At 29.4% G+C, this 23,670-nt stretch overlaps 1 protein-coding gene across 8 annotated transcripts in view; it reads right to left on the bottom strand.

Annotated features, from left to right (window-relative positions):
- LOC111686473 (putative uncharacterized protein DDB_G0277255) overlaps nt 1-23,670 on the bottom strand; it is a 252,866-nt gene that overhangs the window by 195,446 nt on the left and 33,750 nt on the right. For 4 of the 8 annotated variants that reach the window (XM_046955042.1, XM_046955044.1, XM_046955038.1 and 1 more), the window contains one exon: nt 4,074-4,159. The exons of the other annotated variants lie outside the window; for them this stretch is intronic. The gene's annotated coding sequence lies outside the window, so the exon portion shown is untranslated. The remainder of the gene's footprint in view (nt 1-4,073; nt 4,160-23,670) is intronic. 8 annotated transcript variants of the gene reach the window in all.

Here is a 23,670-nt window from a genome sequence, read left to right as displayed (position 1 = left end):
ATACAAAGTTACCAAAAACCCAGATTATTTTTGTTATAATATATAGATTTATACCTCACAAAACACTTTTTCTAGCTCCAAATCCATAAGTTATCTAATATATCATGTATCCAATTCAAAATTACTTATTATTTTCGAAATTTAATGAAAGAAACGATAGATTTCATGTCAAATATTGATAAATTCTTATAGGTATAGAGGATAATAAATCGGTTAAGAAATGTCCAAATTAAGACGTTCCACTAATTGAATATCAAAAACCTCTTTAATTAATATAACGATTTTATTTTTTTCCTTAAAGAATACAACAAACATATTGCTTTACTTTGCTTAAAATAATTGTTCAGATAAAGTTTTTTCTTAAAATTTATAAAATTTTACATAGGCTAATTACCTAATTGATTCACTGTATATAATTTTAATATATTATGAAGTTCGGTGATCACAAACAATAATAGCTTATGTTCAATATTATTCTGATGAGAGTTAATATATAATAAACAAGGGAACATACAACATCAGCCATGACGTCATTTACGTTAACATTAATATAGGCTTTTGTTGGTAATTAGAATATGATGATAGTACATATAACTAAGTTTGTTCTTAATTCGATAGTCAATTTTGACTATAAAATTTTAAGGTTGTAAATTGCTGCTGGGTTGTTTACAATTTAATAAATAACATGTTAAACTCTTTTCTCTCTAACTTGAATTATTTTAAATGAAAATTATAACAAATCGAAGCGATAAAATTTAATTATACATTTTGCGTTTAACTTAACAAATACATACACATTTGTTCAAAATGGTATGAGACTAAATCCTATCATATCATATACTTTAGGGAAATTATTTAGAATAGGTTATAAAAAAAATTCACAATTTTTGCCAAAAATCACATAAAAATGTACCAATCAAGTTAAAATCAATTATATGTATATGAAATAAAAGGTCTATGAAATATCTTCATTTGTTATGCTTATTAATATGCATTTTGGTCATTGGTCATCATCACCTTTTCCGAATGACATCATTCAATTCCCAATGGTTACACACCAGTTGAACGGTGTTACCATCTAAGAAATATGAACAACTAGCTACAACCAATGTGCTTTGTTACCCTAAAAATAATATAGATAAAACCTTACTTTAAGTTCAAATATGTTTGTCAAATGTTAGTCAGTTTTAAAGGAGAATGTACATATATTATATATCAAATCCTAAGGCCTCCTGTAGCGCTTCTAAGCCATGCCTAAGGTGAGAATCGAACTCTCCACCTCCAGCCTAACTTACTAGAGACCACACGCTGCCAAATGTTAGTTCGTGCAAAACTTGAGGATTCTAGCTCTATTAGTTTCATACATACACGCATTTTTATATTTTATTCATATGGGAGGTTAGTGCAAAATTTTAAGATTCTAGCACTAAAAGTTTGCCAGATGGACAAAGTTTAGTATTTGATCCATATGGGAGGTGTCCTCTATTGCTAGTCCTCCTATTTTTTGTTCTAAATATTTATCTAAAGGGTCTCCGGAAAAATTGATGACTTCAGTTGTTATATTTTCTCAATATATATATTAAGAAAATATAATAACTGAAGGTTTGGTGCCTCACCCCACTTTCTAAGATTACAGCATGTAAAATTTGATAATGTGAAAATTTTAAGAAAAGGGGTCTGGCCGTTTAGAAGTCTCTTAGGTAAAAAAAAATTTTCTATAAGAGGGCTCATAAAGGAATAGGTGTAAATATGTGCCTATCCTTATGAATTTTAGTAGATGAATTTACGTCTACATCAAAGTTATTTATGTATAATTTAATGTTTATTAGTGTTTATAAATAAAGTGTTTAGTGTTTATAAAGGAATATGGAGGCTAGGGTCAAATTAAACCCATTACATGGAGGCTACGCGAAATAATAACCGCTTTTATACATTTTCTATGGCGTTTTTCCTTGCGTAAAATTTGATCAAATTATCTTAAAAATTACTTCCCTTAGTAGGCGAACTAGATTTACATAGACACACAGACAAACGGATGAACATAGTTAAATCAACTCAGAAAGTTGGTAGGACTAATATTTTTGGGTGTTACAAACATCAGCACAAAGTCCCCACTGTGGTGTAGAGTATAAAAACTTCTTAGACGATTTACATGAAACTTGACATAATCTTGAAAGGAAGGAAGGAAAGAAGACTTTTTTAAGATCTTCATGATGGTGTATGATAACCTACACCAGTTAACAGTATGTAAGAAATGTGGATTTTGCCTTAGTTACTAGTGTCTATTGATTTTTAAATCAATTTCCGATACCCGATTTAAAAAAATCACCAGACTTGTACAAAAGTAAATTGTGATAATATTGGTAGGGATACAACAACATTTAACATAATTATAGGTACAAAAGTCCTATTTTGGAAGTACGGTTGTATTGGGGCTAGGTGAAATAATGAACCTATTTCAACAAATGAACCAAATAAACGTTTGTGCTAAATTTCATCAAATTTTCTTAAAAATTGTGACCAGACAGAACACCCAAAGAATCGAAAAATAAGTAGAATTTACACCATGGAAGTACTGAAAAAGACCTGAAGAAGTGATGATTTTAGTATAGACTTGTCATAGGAGGGATGTTTTTTTTATTTCACTACATCTGAAGTTATTTTCAGGACGTAATTTTTATGTTATTTTTTGAAAGTTATTAGGAAGTGAACTTGTAGTATTATAGAATACAACTAATTTGACTTAAATAATATTAACATAAATAAATAAATAAATAAATAAATAAATAAATAAATAAATAAATAAATAAATAAATAAATAAATAAATAAATAAATAAATAAATAAATATCAATAAATTACAAAATAAAATGGGTTTAATTAAAAAAAATTAGTTTCAAAAAAATTACCTTAAATTCTAAACAAAATTGGATTTTGCTCGCTTTCTTGGAAGAAAAAAACATCACTTCCACAGAAGGTAAGCAAATTCACTTAGTGCTACATTTGAAGTGGTGATAAATGTTATTCTGAAAGTACTTCATTTTAGTTTTGCTGGGAAGTATCACCTGTATACCCCAAAGTAATATCTGCACCCAGATATATCGTATACGAATTTTACAATTTCGTGTCAAGTCACCTAAATTAAAAAGTCGATTTAGATGAAATTTGCACTAAGGTTTGTATAGTAGGTCAGACACAACAACAATTGGCAACAATAAAGATTTGAACGCCTTTGGATAATTTTTTCCAGGATTAATAGGTGAAAAGTTACACTCGTTTAAATAAAATCTTGCCCCTTCTAAGTTCGATAGTATTTGACCAATTAAGCTAAATGTGTCACTTTTCACAAGATAGCCCATATGTAAATAAATAGTTTTAATTTTCATACAATCAAAATTTGACGACCATATTTTCTCTTGCTGGTTTTCTTAACAATTACTGTAACAATAAAAAAACTCATTCGTACGATGAATATCTTGTGTAAAGAAAAAAACTATAGTTTTCTTAAACAAATCAGATTAAAGTTGTAGTTAGTTGTTGTTTTTGTTGTTGGTCTAGTTTAATTGTTCGACAAAATACAAGTGTAAGTGTTGTTCTGCGAACAAGATAGAAAGTTTTATACAATCTGTGTTTCTGTATAATTAAGAGTATGTTTCAGTTTCAGTTTAAATTGTTTATGGCCAGTAGCAATAACAAACAGCAATTATTCAACTGTTTGCCATTTAGATAATTCAATTCTCTAGATTGAAGAAGCAATTTAAGTCATTCTTCGTTCATTTATTAAACACAAGACCATAATACAAAAGATGCGATGCGATGTGAATAAGCATTTACAAGAACATTAATTTATCTAACAAATAATCAATTGTTTATTGTTGTTTTTTATTTGAAATTTTCTCATGGGAATGAGGTTAGTAATAAGGATATATATTAAATTATTTGAAATTAAAATTTATTTAATTCAATTAATTAAATATTTTAGATTAACAACAAATATGTAAACATAATATTATGTTTATTAATTATTCATAAAATATATGAAATATTTTAATATTTTAATAAGTATCTACTTACGATTTAATGCCAAATACCAAAGCAAACTTCTTCAAGATTCTTAGTAATTGAAGTGATTGTATAAAATTACTGAGAATTCAACCAACCTAAAAATAAACAAAAACAAATAAATCATTAAGATGGTATAAATAAATATTTTTTAATTCTATTTAATAATTGTTGCAAATTATGGTATAAACAAATAAAAGCTAAAAAAATATAGAATAAAACATTAATCTTTATTATGTTATTCTTTAAAAAATTTATGTATGTATGGTATGTATATTAAATAAAAAATTCATAAGAATTTTAAAGTACATTCCCTGAAAAAAAAAAAATTGAATCAATATGACCTTCAACCTTCAAATATGAATTATAGTTTAATTTTAAAAATATGTATATTTACGAATAAAGCTTTTGCACTTAATATTTTCGGTTTGGCTATTGTTTTATAGGTAATTATTAATTTTATGTAGTGGAAGGTACATAAGAAATAGAAGACCACATCATGTGTGAATACAACAATACAAAAAACGAGTAAACATATATAATACCCCAATTATTCTTGGAGCTTTACTCAAGAAGTGCTTTAAGTGAAAACCTGTTTTGACGGTCTTATTTTACAGTGTCTAAACATGGGACGATCAACTAAGCGACGCCGAATGACTTGAATGAAGAACACTCAAAGAGCAATTTTTGTACATGTAATTCATCCTTCAATGATCCAGTCAAGCACATTCCTCAAGATTTTAAGACTGCGCAACGATATCACAGGGCTCTGATGCACAGCTCCTAAAAATATATTTGGTAGTCCGTAGGAATTTCCAAAAGCAAACGAAGCTAATAATTGCCCCCATACGTCGCGTAGCATATATAAATATGCATCCTTTTCAGATGACTAGAGCATCAAAAACTTCCCTGAAACAAAAAGGCATACTCAATCAGTATTAGTCTACCGTCGAGCAAAGGAGACTTGACCGAAATTTCACCTATAGATATCAAATTCATTCTTAGATCATAAAGAACGATATACGGAATGACAGGCACCTGACAATTCTCCAACCTATAGTTTAAAGTGTTCACAAATCAAGAATGAGTTGTTTTGTCAAGCACCCAGTTACAGTCTTTTCCATTTTCTCGCAGCTAATTTGGGTTAAATACACAGCCATAACGAGGATCCCGAAGGAACCTCGACCAACTCAGAACAAAATGATACCGAAAACTGGATAACCATAGTACCGGATTGTCTGGTGTTCTGGTTAGATCCCATGTCGAATCATTCCATGGAAAAACTGAGAATACATTTGATCATCACCAGTAAAGGTGCCTCCGACATAGATCGTCAGTCCGGAGCACTAGTGATCCGGATCTTACGAATTTCGAACTAAAAAAGTAGACATAGTAGAGATAGAAAGCAGCAATTCTTCATAGATATATTTCATAGAAGGTCTTGGTATTGAAAATATCACCACATGATTTCGAATAGTCCCCAAATATTGTACAGTAGAGTATGATAATATTACCAGATCACTTAAGGTCTACTGTTAAAACTAAATTTAACGTTCCACAGTGTGGCAGAATCAAAATTTCATTTGAAATAAATCTGGTAGTATTAAAGGTCTGTTCGGATCTGAAAAAAATTTGACATGGCGAATCCAAATATATTCAGGTTTATGTTTTGAAAATGGAAACCACAATCAATCCAATTCAAAACTATATTCAAGTATAACTTATACCACTTATCCTGAGACACTTATTAACAAACCCATCCAAAGAAAGCCGATAGTTTTTTTCGTTACAAAGACGAACGAACTTTTTGGGTATTACAGCAGCTCAAACGCATAACACTCTTCTACATATAGGGGTGCAGGGAATACAAAAATTATAAAGTTTTACATTTAATCCTTTTACAATTTGTTATATTTTAACCCAATTATTAAAAAGGCTTAAAAGGCTCTTCCTTTTCTGCACAGCAGTACTATCTACATATGCAAAAAGAGGAGGTATAAAGAATATAAAAGACTCAGAAAACTTTATAGTTTTTCACTATTTTGCACTTGTTCGAATAACATCTTTTTGTATTCATTTTACTTTTGACCGGTTATTCCTTTCAGGATTTATGCTATTTTATTTAATGGTCTCAGTGTGCAGTGTGCATTAATTTTTTTCCAGAAAATTATTATATCTTTCTTTTTAAGTTAAATTTTAAAAAATTATTTATTTTTTCCCTCTTATGCTTTTTTTAAAGTTTTTTTTTGTATATTTATAACAATTTTAAAATTTATGCCTTTACTTTTTTACATTTGTAACCAACCCTTTTTCCTCTTTTAGTATTTGTTAATAATTTTTTATTTTGTTTTATATTTATTGTAGAAACTTATTTGTAGAACGAGAAATGAAAATAAAAATTTAATTAAAACAAAATGTTTCATGTTAAAGTAATAAAACAAAGCAAACAGAAAAACTGATTTAAATAAATGTTTATTTCAAGTTACAGATACGAATGTATGTATTGCAGCAGTTACTTTGAAATGTTATTTAAAATAATATTTTTATCAATTCTTTAATTTCAAGGTTTGAGGTAAGAAAATTTTGGCTCAGATTTAAATAGTTTTCTAAGCTTAAACTGTCAAGTAGAATTATAAGGACTTCTTATTGTATAAGATGCCTTCTGTAGCAGTGAGGTATCTTGATGGGTTGTTGAGTATATTTCCAGATAATTCACAAAGGTCATTGCAACTGCAAAAAAATTCTTGATGAGGATACCAAATCGACATACAAGTCTGCACAGTGTTCTGTTTTTACTGCTAATAACTCAATGTGTTTTGCCTTTTGCAGTTTATGTGTTTCTCATTGAAAGAAGCTCACATTAGCTTGGGATCTGTACATATATTTAGATAAATAATACGAGTAAATCAGTCGTAATTCAGATTTGAGTTGGGGAACAACTCTCGCGTCATCCCAATTTCCTAAACGCGTTCAGGCGTGTGTTTAGTACCTGGCTTTCGACAGTTTGCGTTTTAATCACACTGGTGTAGTTTTAAATCATATAACTGTTATACGTTAACTACATTAACCGTGTTCTTTCGTAATACTTCAAAGTAATGTTAAGCCTTATTAGTGGGGATCATAGACTACGTAATCGTTTATACCTTGGTGGAGACCATAATAACTCTTCAACTTTACTGGTGGATCACTTAAGCCATTTATTGTTGAATAAAACTGTGGACATTTATGTGAAATTTTGAAGGGGGCTTTTTATAGGGGCTAGGGTCAAATGAGGCCCTATAATTATACAGTTCATGAGGGTCCTCAAGTCTTGTATGGAACATGGTTTTGCGGGTCTTTGTCGACATACGAGTATATTAAACATAATTATGAACTTGAAAGCCCTATACGGCGGTTTCAGTTGTACGGGGGCTAAGTGAAATAATGCACCTATGTTAACCATTTTCAATAGGCTTCGTCTACAGTACCATAGAAGATCATGTGCCTAATTTCATTGAATTAGCTCCCTTCTAAAGTGGTGTAGGGTATAAAAACGAGAAAAATGACTTTAGTGATATCAAAGCCAATACCATTCTGGCTAACTAGATGACTATCTGATGATTTCCATAGTAGTTCTAAGCATAGGAATGCAAACTAATGGTAGTGTTATTCCTCAAAGGAACTCTATCTCTAAACGCTATATCAAACTCGGGGTGTGGGGTAATATGTCGGACGACTAACACCGACAACCGAAAGCATTGAAACTCGTTTTGCTGCAAATAGAGAATAAGATAAAATATAACGGTTCTAAAGGTCTAGTTCTTAGCATACATTATTATTATTATTTTAATGCATACCGACTGGGCAGTTGAAGATTAATTGAATGGTTTAATCATATTATAGTTACAACAGAAATTCGTGACATCTACTTAATTGCTCCGATCTACCAGAGCGTAGAAAAAAGATCTAGATATTTAAAATATTTGTCTCTAATGAATTTAATGGTATTTAAAAATAACGATCGGTTCTCTTACGAACCAAAAAACAGTTAAAAACCGATTGTGAGTCTTGCATACAAAGCCATTACTTTGAAATGTTGCAAATATTTTAAAAACAGTTAACAACCTCCCCTCATTACTTAAATTGAAAAAAAAAATCATTTTAAAAATTTAAAATACATCATTTATGACCGTTAATATGGATTCTAACATTTGTCAATCGAAATAAATCCCTAATGTGACAGTTTCAAATGACTGCAATCTTAATTTAATGGTAAAAATTCTCAATTTTGATTTTACAAGAAAATTTACAAATTGCAAACATTTGTTTAAAAAGTATACATCCACTCTTCCCCATAAGTTTTTGTAGTAATTTTCATTTTATTTATTGTTGTCTGAAAATTATTCTATGTAAAAACGTGTTTGAATTTTTGTATTTTTCTGAAACAATGGCTAATAAAAATTCCCTGGCGTATTAATTTGTAAAATCAAAACAAAACAATCAGTTAAATAAGATATTACTCAGTAGTTTTTGTATTCATACGCTACATATACATTTGTATTGAAATGCATTCAATATTTGTTTAGTAAAAGAATACAAAAAAATTAAAAAATAAAATGTAGTAAGATTGTTTACATTTGATTTGATTGATATTCTCAAAAGATTATTAAAATTTTATTACTTCCATATTTAGTGTACGAATACGTATAGTATCTTTGTACATATGTTAATATCCGGCAGTTCTGGGTGACTATATCGAACAAGTAAGATAAGATGTAACTAGTGTGCTAAACAACAATCCGTAAAACTACATTAACCTACAATATCGTAATTAAAAGTAAGGATTCCTATATCATATCAATTAAAGACGTTAATTAATGTATTTTTTAATTTTGCTTTTTAATTAGAGAATATTTAACAATATTTTCAAGTATATTAAAATAGTTGTATTATTGCTTTTAACATGAATTTTATACAGTACTACATTAAGCTTTTTATACCCACCACTTTAGTGGGAAGGGTATATTGGGTTTGTGCTGATGTTTGTAACGCACAATAATATTGGTCCTAGACCCACAGAATAATTTTCTAAGTCGATTTAGCTATGTCCGTCCATGTAAACTTTGTAATCAAACTACAGGTCGCAATTTTGAATGTAATTTAAAGAAATTTGGTACTTGATATTATATTGCCCAGGGTCGAACTCTATTGAAAATGGCTAAGCTCGGTCCACCTAGCCCCCATACAACTGTACCCCCGAATAGAGCTTGTAAACTTTGTAATCAAACTACAGGTCGCAATTTTGGAGAAAATGAAATGAAATTTGGCACATGATCTTTTATGGTACTGTAGACGAAGCCTATTAAAAATAGTTAACATCGGTCCATTATTTCACCTAGGCCCCATAGAACTGAACCCGCCAAATAGGGCTTTTAAGTACATAATTATGTTTAATATACTCGTATCTCGGCAAAAAGCTACAAAACCAAGTTCTATACTAGTCTTGATGACCTGATGAATTTTATAATTATAGGGCTTCATTTGACCCTAGCCCCCTTAAAAAGCCCCCACCAAAATTTTACTTAAATATTCACAGTTTTATTAAACAATAAATGGCTTTAGTATATCTGAGGCAAGGTACAATTCAACTTAAATGCTAAATCACATTTTATTCATATACAGGTGTAGGGTATTATATGGTCGGCATCGCCCGACTATAACTTCTTACTTGTTTTCATTTAACTTCATAGTTCACCAATAATTTAACGGGGAAATCTAATGCCATGAGAAAATTTAAAACAAAAGCATTTTAAGATTTATCAAAACAGTGGGTACGAAATTATTAAAATTCATGCTTACAGGAGCGTGTTTAACATTAGTATTTTTAGATTCAAGAAAACCAATTTAGGATTATATCGGTTTAAATTAGCATTGTCCTTCTTTTTCAAGCATTACCCGTTATACCATATCTTAAAATCCGCGAGAAAGAGCTACATGTACATAGACTAACTAATGATTATATATTAGATTCTAATATATACATATTCTAATAATTAGAATATGTATATATAACTATAGACTAGACTACAGTCTATAGACTAGACTATATTATATACTACACCATATACTAGACTATATAATAGACTGTAGAATAGACTATAGACCAGACTATAGACTAGACTATAGACAAGACAATTAAATAGACCTTCGTCTAGTCTATAGACTATATTATAGACTAGACTATATACTGGACACTAGGCTAGACTATAGACTTGACCTATAGGCTACACCATAGACTAGACCACAGACTAAACTATAGACTAGACTGTATAATTGACTGCAGACTAGGCAATAGACTATACTATTGACTACTATAGAATATAATATTGACTGGACTATATACTAGACTATATACTAGACTATAGACTAGACTATAGACTAGACTATAGACTAGACTATAGACTAGACTATAGACTAGACTATAGACTAGACTATAGACTAGACTATAGACTAGACTATAGACTAGACTATAGACTAGACTATAGAATAGACTATAGACTAGACTATAGACTAGACTATAGAATAGACTATAGACTAGACTATAGACTAGACTATAGACTAGACTATAGAATAGACTATAGACTAGACTATAGACTAGACTATAGACTAGACTATAGACTAGACTATAGATTAGACTATAGACTAGACTATAGACTAGACTATAGATTAGACTATAGACTAGACTATAGACTATAGACTAGACTATGGACTATACTATAGACTAGACTATAGACTAGACTATATACTAGACTATAGACTAGACTATAGACTAAACTATAGATTAGACTATAGACTAAACTCTAGATTAGACGTCAGAAATCTCTCCAAATTTTTAGCTTACCTCTATATCAAAATCGGTCTAACAAAAAAACCTCTATAGGGGAAGAAATGAAAACCTATTTTACTTATTCAAGATACAAACACTCTAATAATTTTATATGTAAATCTCCCTTTTATCATAGCTCAAACGTTTTACTTAAGTGAATTTTTCAATAAACCAACAGATCGCTAAAACCCATCATTATTAATCTTTAAACACAGCAAGATCTTAATTGAATGTAATTTGTTCTCTACATATTTTCCCTAACGCTCATCTTGTCTATGATTCTCACCTGTTTGTGACATTTAAAGAGTTTTAGTTTTAAATATAGTTCCCAACATTAAAGTCAAATATATTAATATCAAGTTTATTACAACTCTTTAACAGCATCCGTTTTATGATGTGATTAAATTTTCTTCATTTTTTTTCGCTTCCAGACTGATTCTGAATCCCTTTTATGATTCTGCAATGTGTAACATTTAGATGGGTTTTTGTTTTCTATACTTTAATACGCTTGGAGAGTCTGAAATTGTCATCATTAGGGAAACTTAAGTGAACAACAGACATTGAATGTAATAAAAATATTTGAGCGACATTTATGCAAAATGCATAAATGAGATGAAGAAGAACACTAAAACAAAAACCCTTCATAGAGGAAGGCCAACAGACAGGGAGAATGAACGACAGGAAGACAGAAAGACAATTCAACATCTGCACTTAAGGGATTTAAATGGATTTTACGTAAAACCCAGTTTAAAAAAACAACAAAAAAATGTTAAATATAAAATTCTAAAACTAAAAATAAAATGAAAATTCTCATGACAACCAACATGCATTCAGCCAAATGCGTATGTACGCCTTCCTACATGACTAAATGAATGTTTAACATGCATTCACTCGTACACAACAATTTTTTTTTGTTTCTATGATTTAATACAGTGACTAACGAATTTTTTTATAATTTATTTTATAATAACCATATTTACATCCTAAAAAATGTAATCGATCATAAATCTAATACAAGGACCACTAATCGAAATTATTGACCATTCAAATATTGTGCCGGGGAGAAATTTCACTAAATTATAAATTTAAAAACAAAATATTTTTAATAGGTATAGAAATTGCTCCAAGATTTAAGAAAAATAAAAATATAATAATAGATTTAATTAGATTTTACCAAATATATGATCATCAATATTAAATTTTAGCTTTAATTCGAAGTTTTTGAAAGTATATTTTTAATTTTTCACTTCCCCCTCCCTTGGATTCGCGCCTGATTAAACATTATTATGAATTATAAGCTTGGTAAAATATATGACCGATTTTAGCGTTCTTCCTTGGACCAGGAACGTAAGTGTTAAGGTACACATTCAAGCGATGTATAAACTATGCATCAAAAACTTTACTTATCCGGTAAGCAGAATGAAATTGTTGTATGAATTTAAATATCAGTTGATGAGTCCAAAGCTATGTATACCCTGATGTAAGATCTTACATTGTCAAAATGTTTTTTCTGACAACGATGCAAAACCAAAATTGTAACTTTACATTATCGTTAAACATTTTCTGAAAAATTTTCTGTCAATGTTGTAAGATCTGGCAACCGTGTATTCCAGCTTTAATTCTAATTATAAATTCATTATCTGGTAAAGGGCAGCTGTGTCTTACAGAACGAGGTCTAGCTTATTCAAAAAATGTAGAAGTGCTTACTGCAATATAAAGGCTGAACAAGAAAGGGGACAGATTCCGTAACTCTATATTGGAATGAAAAGCTCAGAAGATAGGTTAAGTTGATAAATATGTATACTATACCAAATCCGAAGAAATACACCTAGGCTAATATCGGGCCTGTTGTGCGCTCCTTGTCATGTAATTATTCACTGAATATATTATATTTTAGGGCGGGTTTCTTACTCCTCAGTTAAACTAGGCTTAACTTACTGTTAGATTAAACTCGGAACAAATTTAGGCGGACTTTAACCGATGATTGTGTTTTTCAGTTTTAGATTTAAGCTCAGTTAACTCTGTTAGTATTGCCAACTTTTCAATCAAAAGCATAAACAATGAACAGCTGTTTTTTGCAAACACAACTTTTGTAAAATAGAAAATTTTGGAAAAATGTTAAATAAAAAATTAAAGCAATAATAAACAAAACAAATCAGAAAATTGCAATTTACTTAAAATATTAAGTTTTTGTTCTTCCGAAATCATTGTTTTATTGTTTTTGTTAATTATGTTTTCTCACTTATAACTTGAGTTTAATTGGCAAATTATACTCAGTTAAATTTAGATAATATGTAACTTTACTGATAACTGAAAAACACGAAACATATATTAAATCCGGTTTAACCAAAGAATGATGATTATCTTTATCGGAAAAACTCGCCCTTAGTGTATAGAAACTCAGATTCCTGGACGTAATTCCAAATAATTATCAAATGAGTATTAATAAGGAATGTTATTTCTAAAATAACATCACTTCCAGGATACTTAAATTCAACTTCGTCTAATACCTGACAGTTGCAAAGAAGGAGCTCCAGAGTTTCACTGTACACATGCACTACATAGCTATACAATTATTTATAGCTGTGTCCGTAATACCATCTGGTCATTCGGAATACAATCAAACTAACATCAGACTTCATTTTGAGGAGATTTCTCGTCTTGTTCTCATCAGGGTCACCTCATAGGATCTTTGTGGCGTTATAGAATTCTCTTACCCACATTTTTAATTAAACTTTCGTTGCTATTAATGATTTTGCATTTTAAGTTTAAATACTTCGAGCTCCCTTCCCTTTAAAGCTATTATATTCGATCTTCTGTTGCCTACTACTCCCGAGTGGCCTGGTATCCATACGATCTAAACTTTAACTACGGAAGGGTACTCATTTAAAGCTTTCATATTTATTCTAATCCAATTTACACATAAAGTTATTGCTCGAACTTCTGCCTGGAAGCTTGTGTTATGATTAAGTAAACGGTGGTATATTTCCGTTTCCGGGTCTTCAATATAGTACAACAGGCCCACATTGACCCTAATTTAGAGCGATCCTTTTAACAACGGATTCCTACTTGCACTTCAAAGTAAGTGTATTGTCATTCACTGTGAATTTGCTGTAACAATAATATCCTGTCTGGTCATTAATGCATACATTAACAATGTACGAGTGTTACGAGTGTTACAGTATGTATATTTATATCCCTATATATTTTGTAAATCGAATACAAGTAGTTTTTAGCTCTAAGTAGCTCTGCATATGTCACATGCACTTTTTTTACTCTCGAAAAATATTTGAAATGAAAAAACACAGATGTCATTTGAATATTAAGTGTAGTTAGTATACACACTTGCAACAATAGTTGCAGTAGTAGTAGTAGTTGCAACAAATTGTATACAATAGATTGAAACACTCAACTTGTAGTAGAAACATAAATATTTCAGTTAATTTGCTATATACAAACATACATATGTTTTTATTGCAATTCAATAATATTGATTTTTCATTTTTAACTAAAAGTACTAAGTGTAGTTCGAGTGTCTGTTTATGTTTTTGAACATACACATGCATATGCATCTATCAGTATGCAAATATTTAAAGTCATTTTATATTTAATCCATGTTTACTATTATATAGTTATTACTACTAAATAGTATACACAGAAATATTTAACACAATATTTCGTTTAGCTTTTAGCAGAGGTTTTTTGTATTTTTTTTTTTTTTTTTTTGCCAACAAATGTCCATTTAATACTTTCAGTGTAGTTTAAGTAATCCCCTATCAAATCAAATTACCATTTATGCATTTGTATTTTAAAAGGTTTCTATTGATAAAGAATTGTTAAATGGATGTTGTATTGCAAAGTATTTGCATACATTTTACATAATCAAAAGCTTAAATTGTTTGGAAAAGTTAAATACCAACACACATATACATACATATTGTAAAAATTAATGTTTATGGTTTTGCAAATAAAAAAATGTTAAAACAGAAATAATTTTATGCATATTTGTACTTTAATTAAAAGTTAATGAATTGGTTTCATTTAAAATGGTATAAAAAATTACTTAAGTTATAAACTATAGAAAATTATTAGAAGTGACAGAATTGAGTTGATTTTAAACAGATCATTTATATAAGTTTTTAATGTATTCAAAAATCTACATAGGTGCCATATAATTGTAGATATATGCCAAATGAACGAGTACTCAAATCCATACTTAGAAATGCGACCGATAAGTCATTCCAACTTAAAACCTTGGAACGGATAGTCTATTGAATGGTTAAAAGTAGTATACCAGCAAAGATCTTATATAATATAAGTTGCCCACTATATAGGTGAATCCTTCCGTAGCAATCTATATACACAGGCGGTATGGATTGACATCGAAGGATCTTTTAAAAACGCGCACACTGATACGCTTATCCAATCCTTAGATGCTCTGTAACTAGAACAACTACATGCTAAGGACAGACGGAAAACCTGTGAGTTGTACGCTATAAGTATCACAAAAAACAAAGAATCATTTTGTCATATTTACTTTTGGTTATCATGATTAATAGCCTTCTAAGGACCCTAACCGATAAAGAACTTGTACCTGTCTGCTATGCAAACGATGTCGTAGAACTTTTTAAGGGAAATGATCTAAATTAGTTGCGTAGAAGAGCAGATTACGCTAGAGTCAACAAGGCACATCGGAATATAGGATCAACAAAGCACATTGGTGATGGGCGATATGTAGGAAAACTATAGGCATGAAATGGTCATAGTCCTACTATGACAAATTGGCTTTATAGAAGTATAATTAGACCAATTCTAGCATAAACTTTAATAATCTGGTTGACAACGAATATCCTGGAAAAGTTGCTAGATATTCCACACATTGGAACATATTTATGATATGAGGCGGTGCTTACTTTGAAACGCTGATCCCAGATAGAATGTCTTGGTCAAGCCAAATATTAGAGCAAATATAAGTGGTTTCTATGTTGAAGACCCAGAAACAGACATATAATACCATTTACCTAATCATAACACATGATTCCAGGCAGAAGTCCGGGCAATCACGGAATATATAAATTGGATTAAAATAAACATGGCTCGAACAGGGCTTAATATATTTACCGACAGCCTGAAGGCAATTACGGGAGTAGGCATTCGACAAAGTTAGATCCAAGTATCTTGGAAGTAAAGTTATTCCGGAAATAACTTTCTTCACAAAGGAAACTGAGTTTCTGAATATTGAAAAATGATGTAGTATTCACCTAGTCTTATAAATGAATAACCTTTATTAATATTTTCGTTTAGTAAAAGAAAATGATTTAATTTTTAAAAAACATCATTGCCACACTTCAAACTAACGGTTAAATCAATAGTGAAGAATTACAAAAGAAAGTCATTACTAGACTCATTAAAAAGTAAGTTGTTGAGCAAGTACAGGTCATTGCCAGTTCCTTGCTGGGACTCTTTCCACAATAGAGATAAAGGGTCCAAACACGACTTAAATTGTAATAAATAATGTAAATTTAATTAAATAACCAGTTGCAAACAATTTATTTAATGTTTTATCATCGACATTGACTGTAATGAATTTATTATAAAACTTCATGTCTTAATAAATAATAGTTTAATATCTATTTAAAACAATGCTTTTAAAGCATTAAAATTCAATCTCGTTATTCATCAACTTATTAGTAAGACGATGATTGCATCTTAATTAAGTAATCAACTTGAAATACATAATCATATTTAAGCAATTTAAAATTCAGAAGATTTCCCATCAGAATAAATTACTACAATATTAATTTAATTTTAAACTAAAAAACTTTTTTGCAGTATTATACGATTTTTTTTTTAACATTTATTAACGCCTATTAAATCGGCTCTACCATAGTTTCTATCATTTAAAAAATTCTATTTTTAGCAAGCCTTTAGGAACAATTAAAAATTGCATATAAAGCCTTCTTTCCCCATCTTCAAACCATGAACAGTAGACTTCCAGATAAAACAACAAAAGAATCTTTGTCAGCAGCAGCAACAACAACAGCAGCGACATGAACAATTAAAATTTTGTTGAATTAATTTAAACAGTTCTTAACATAATTTTCTACGGCAAAACCAAAGTTTTAGTTTAACCAACATCCAAAAATACAATAACAAAACGCGTCAAACGTATCTCAACCACTCAAAGAAAAAGTCTAAATGCTCTTAGCCATCACTTCATGTTCGCTGTCAGTGGTAAAATAAAAACTTAAAACTTCTCATTCCAAAAAGACTTTTATTTTATTAAAAGTAAAAACAACGTTAAAAATAAAATTAAAGATGCCCGCATTTTATAATTCATTCATTAAGAGATAAATAGTGCAACAGAAAAATTTTTTTATGAATTTATAGTGAGGCATGGCCGATCATATGATGTCCTACAAGAGTCAGTATGTTAAAAATATGAATCGTTTTTTTTAAAGCTTTTTTTTGGTTATTTACCTTAATTCCGGAATATTTTTATTAACAAAATAAGATTTTCTACAAGAGGGCCCATACTTATATATTTAGACACACGCAGAGAAAAAACATGGTTGTAGTAACCATGTTCTAAGAGCAACATATTATGGTCAACAATTATTATTGTAGCCTAAATATATTATAGTTATTGTAACAATTTTAAATATCATATTTTGATTAATAATCAGCTTAAATATTTTATCATAATATTTTTTATTTACCATAATATTGTTTGTTATACATGACTATACTATGATCCAATGTGATCAAAATGTCGTTAAAAAATTTGTGTCGAAATCAAATTTCTTTTTCTTATTAAATCAGTAGGTAACATAATTTGTTATTATTGAAAAAATAATTATTTTTCATTGAATCATACTCAAATTTATAATTACCATGAACATGAAAATGATTACAGTAACAACAATATTGTTTAAATAGAATTAAAATAACAATTATATGTTTTTGATAACAATATATTGTTACAGTGAACATAGTTTAGTTATAGTAACCATGTCGAACTATAATTTTTCTCTATGTGTAAGAGCAATATTTTTGAGTGTAACAAACTTCAGTATAAACACGTAATACCCTTTTACAATAGCGATATAGGGCATAAAAAACACATGAAAGATGTTAATAATTTAGGTTTATCTAGACCAATTTAGGTATACTACAGATAATAATATCCAAATTTCAAAAGTTATATACAAACATCAGTTCGAGATGAAATTCGAGAGAAATAACTTCTATATAGTCTAAAATCTTTAACTTTATTTAATAAATATCAGCTCTTATTAAAATCGTATTAATACTTTTGTCTGTAAAAGTGAAAAATAGTTTCCCCTTTACTCACAAAAAAGCTTTATAAAACAAAATTTTCATATGAAATTTGATTTATAAATAAATTGTTTATGAATAAGGTCTTTCATATAATTTAGGGCCAATTTTTAGGTGAAGGCGTAAGGACTAAATTAAAATTAATTCTCGAATGGTGTTTTTGAGCTCTCAATTAGTTAATGATGTATGCTAGCTTTATCGCCCAATGGATGTGGTTTAAACATAAACGAGAAATGCTAAAGTCTAAACAGCAATAATTTATAATTTTTGATTAATACAAAAAGTATACACTTCAAACACACAAAATATAGGTTTTAATTTAAATTTTTGGTAATTTTCATAAACAGTGGCGTTTTCTGTTGTTTCGCATGCCAATACTGCGAAGATTAATCATGAAATCAAAAACATAGAAAGGGATTAGTTAGTTTGAAAGAAATCAAAAGAAATACACCTAAGCATCAATCGGGCCTGTTATGCGCTCCTTAACCAGTGTCTCAGGTGGGAATCGAACCCATCACCTCCGGTCTACCAGACTAGCAATAACTACTAACTTCGCGTAGGCCACTCAAAGGGGATTAACATCAGAATAAATCTATATTTAAATTAACTTATCTATTTTTAGATTAAATCTATTTTTAGATTAACTTATCTGATTATTAATTGGCATTTGATCGTTAACTCAAAAACCCGCTATTAATATAATGCTCCATAACAGATTCCGTCAATTTTAAAATAAAGTCGTAACACATCTGTCATATCTTTTTCGAAATATCGGCCTGTGTAATTGAAGGATTCAGCTCAATGAGTTCAATATCGAATTATTTCTAAATTTTAATATGAATAAGATTCACGAAAATAATCACTTTAACAAATTCTTTGACGATGGGAGCATATTGCTCCTAGACATCATATTGCGGTACTTGGGGTTTTATCTATTTAACTTTTTTTGTAATTTAGAACTATGTTATTAATCACTATGTTACAAATATTTGTTTATAATGCTCTATTAAATTGAAATGACTTAATATAGGGTAAATGTAAAACACACATATATATAAAAGCTGGAAGGTATTTAAAATGTCAGACATGTCTGTTACTTGAAGTCTGATTAATCCGTATGTTATAAGCATACAATTTAATGTAATGCGAAAAATAAATATATATAATATTACCAAACAGATGATAACAAAACCTTACACTGAGAAGTAATGACAACTTTACAGTAATTATTAAATGCCACATGACACAGCGAAGACATATCTACAAAGGTGTGCTTAAATAACTCATTACTTAAATTACTTTGAATTCTTACGTTGCTCCACTGTAAATGAGTTTTGTTAAATTTTAAAACTATAGTTTTTGTTCTGACTAGAAGTACAACTGCCATCACCACCATCTTGTCTACTTATCACACACTTCACTACTATTTAAGTCATGCCATTTTTCGCAGTTGTTTTGCTGCTGCAATTTATTTGTATATTTTATTTTCAACTTATTTTAATTTTAATTTAATACAAATAAAAAGTAATAAAAAGACAAACTAAACTGCGGGTTCATTGGCGGTTTAAGTACCCAACACATTCAGCAAAATTTCTTGGTTGACTTGAAGGGTCATAATGGGAAAAGTACTGCCGCTTTGTATACATACATATTTGTAATTCTCTTTTCTATAGTTTTTGTTGTTTTATCATAATAATTTGTAAAATATTTTACAAACTATAGAAATACACAAACGTTTTATTTGAAAGCGAGCATTGACACTTTTTATTTACATACCCAGCAAAAACTTATATTGAAATGAAATGAGTTAATAAGTTTAACTCATTTTAACACTTTGATAACATCGGAGGCTAGACTTGGCATGCTCGCTTACTATTAAAATAGAAACTTACTTCTGTGTGCGTTTAATAATTGTGTAAATACAACTGCAAAATTTAAAATAAAGTACTTATGTTTATAATTATATGTAAGTCGTTATACACTTAAAAGTAAGTAGTAGTCATTGAAAAGTAAGATGTTATGTTAGAACAAGCCATTACCAAGTAATAGCTAGGTATATAAACTTATTACGACAAAAATGTATTTTAAAATATAGTTTTTTTATGTCATAAAAGTTGTATTTCTGATAAACAAAAGAACGGGTTTTTAATTGGTAGTTGTACATTGAGATTTTTACTAAATCTCCCACTATGGCGTTGCAGTGTACAAAAACGACATAAATATGTCACTATGCCATTTTTAGCTTGTTAGGAGGATGTATACTACATCCCATCCGAAGAAATACACCTAGACCACTGTCATAAAAAATAGTTCACTGAATGAAGTTGTATGGAATTAATTCCTCAGAATCTTTCAATCAGTGTTAGTGAGGAATGTTACTTCCACAATCTAACTTCGACAAATGCCTGACAGTGGCAATGAAAGTGCTCCAAAGTTTAACTCTTCTCTCCAGATCCTCTACATTCGTCTGAATCAGCACGTCCAATTTTGCATAGATGAGCTCAAAATTATTTGTGTCCACTCAGAAAATGTACCATCATACTAACTTCAGACTTGCGCATTTTTAGGAGATTTCTTGTCTTGCTCTCATCAGGGACACCCCACTGTTTAATTATTCCAAGAGACCTCATGGGATCCTATCATCCATATTTTTAATTCAGCTTTTGTTGCGTCGAATGTTTTTACGTTTGTGAGGTTAATTTTTCCTTTTGTTGTTTGAAAGTTTTCATTTAAAGCTCTCTTTCAATCTAAAGTGGTCTTAGATTTAATTCTATCCCTAATTGCCTTCTGGCTGTCAGTAAATATATTTTTTTCTATTAATATAAAACCGTTGTAATTCAGGTCTGAGTTGGAGAACAAATCCCGCGTTATCGTTTTTATTTTTTAAGGACGGTCAGGCGCTAGTTGCTTGGGCTTTCAACAGAATTATTTCTCACTCCGCACTAATTTGATGCAATACTTCGTATAACTGTTCTAAGTTATGCATTGTGTACATTAAACACGTGCTTTCGTTTTAACTCAGAGTGAGGTTATGTTTTTAAATGGTGGAGACCATTAAAACTCTAAAACTTATTTCTGGTGGAGACCAATAATACTTTTGATGAAATTATATTATATGGTTGTTATAAAACTTTGTCTAAATATATACTGCTTACTTTTGTAGAAATCATTTTATGAAAGGGTATTACATAGGAGCTAGAGTTAAACACGGCCCAATTTTGTGGCTTTGTGGCATGTGGCTACGAACTAAAAAAAAATAACGTACTTGCCATATTTTTCTAAAAAGTGGTAAAAAAAAGTACCTTATGTATGTCTAAAGGTCCAAATAGACTACACAAGCGGCTTGACAAACATACTTTTTTCATTCCAACATACACTACACAAACATTGCCCGAAAAACAACGATTTTTTCACGTTTTTGTGGACTTGCAAAGATATATTTATAAATTTTTCTTCGAAATGTACATTTTGTAAAAAATTGGTTATATATGAATATAAACAATACAAACAGTTTGACAAAAATTAAATTGTTCAATTCACAATCGATGTTGTAGCGTTGTATGCGTTATGTCAGCAGCTGCTACAATAGTCATAACAATGTTGTTGGTATTTTCTATGCAAAAGTTCTATACAACTCTTACGACAATTTTTCATATGTTTTTCGAATGTCATAAGAAAATTCAGTGTTGTCAATTGTTTATTTCAGCATATAAATAAAAAATTCAATAGATTTTGGCATAAAAAACGATAAAGTGGTAACACAGAAATTACAAACAAACAGCTGTTTACCAAAACAAAAATAAAATTTTATTAAAAACTGTTTATTTATTAGTTTAAAATGTGGAATAATAAAAATAATAGAATTTTAAATAAAATTCGTTTAATTAGTTTAATATTCTTTGGTTTTTTTTACTTTTGACATTGTTTTGATTGTTTTTTTTTTTAATGTGAACAGAAACTTATGACTTGCTACAAAAATCTGTTCACAATCACTGTTACTACACTTTAGTAGATACAATATACAACTTGATTGTGAATTGAACAAATATGTTTGTGTAAAAATCAAAATTTTTTTTATTTTTGTACAAGCAAACCGCAAGCATTTGAACAAACACGAAACATCCTCATACACTACACAACATGCTTGCACAAACGTAAAATTCTAGTATGTTTGTCAAGCCGCTGGTGTAGTCTATTTGGCCCGTTACTTAAAAAGAAATTTAAGGTCTTAACAAATGAAAACAAGGGCTACCAGTTCATTTTAGAGAACTTTGACTGTACATTTATTTGTTATAACTTTTTTTATTTGTTTTAGTAACATATTTGTATTTTAATAACAAATTTTTTGTTGTTCTACGATAACATACGATTTAGCAATTTTATGCTTAAACAACACACAGTAATATTAACAAAAAAAGTAATAAATAAAACAACAACTTAAAACTCAACAAGTATTTTATATGTGCATAAATTAATGCGCACTTTAAAGAACTTTAATGATTCAAACGGAGGAGAAATACTCTTAAGTTGGGGCACAAATACCTGCAGCAACACAAAATATATATATAAAAAAAGAAACATATCAGAAACTACAGAATTTTTCTTACCCTCAAAGCATTTTGTAATTAAAAACGACATGTTACAGAAGAAAGACAAACAGAAACACCAGCTAAACAACAACTACAATACACGACATTAACAAACAAAACAAAAACAAACTCAAAAAATTAAAAAAAATACAAAATGCAACAGCGTAATGTTGCATGTTGTGCATTAACATTGCATGTTTGTTTGTTGTCCTATACTCTCACACACACACAAATATACAAAACGACACACTCACTCATTTACTACTGGGTTTACTACACGCCAAGGAGTAAAGGAAACAAGGAGGTTTGCTTTTCATTTCTTTATTTTTTTTTTTTTGGACGTTTGGCAAAAACATTAAAATAATAAATGAAAAAAATGCTGGAAAAATAAAAGAGTCATATAAAAAGTACAAGTATTAAGAGGCGTCTTAGTGCCCAGTCGTACTAAAATATAAAAAATATAATAAAACTAAAAACAACAGCAAAACCTATAAGCCAAGTTACCAACCAACCAACCCATCAAGGCATTTGATTAAGTCTATATAATACATTTTATACACTCGCATATAGAATGATACACTTAGAGAAAATAGTTTTGACTATACATTAGACTATTGTCAAGACTATAGTCAAGGGCTATAAATAAGTCCTTAGTCAAGACTATAGATAAATCTATAGACAAAACATTATATATGTCTATCTATGTTGTCGAGACTATTGGTAAGTATATAGTTAAGACGATATATAAGTCTAAAATGAAGACTGCAGATAAGTATATAGTATAGTGCAGATAGTATATAGTCAAGACTATAAATAT

This window comes from Lucilia cuprina, chromosome 6, assembly GCF_022045245.1.
Source record: "Lucilia cuprina isolate Lc7/37 chromosome 6, ASM2204524v1, whole genome shotgun sequence".
NCBI classification, from domain to species: Eukaryota; Metazoa; Arthropoda; class Insecta; order Diptera; family Calliphoridae; genus Lucilia; species Lucilia cuprina.
The sequence above is the reverse complement of the archived record's forward strand: the minus strand, read 5'-3'. Positions and strand labels throughout refer to the sequence as shown.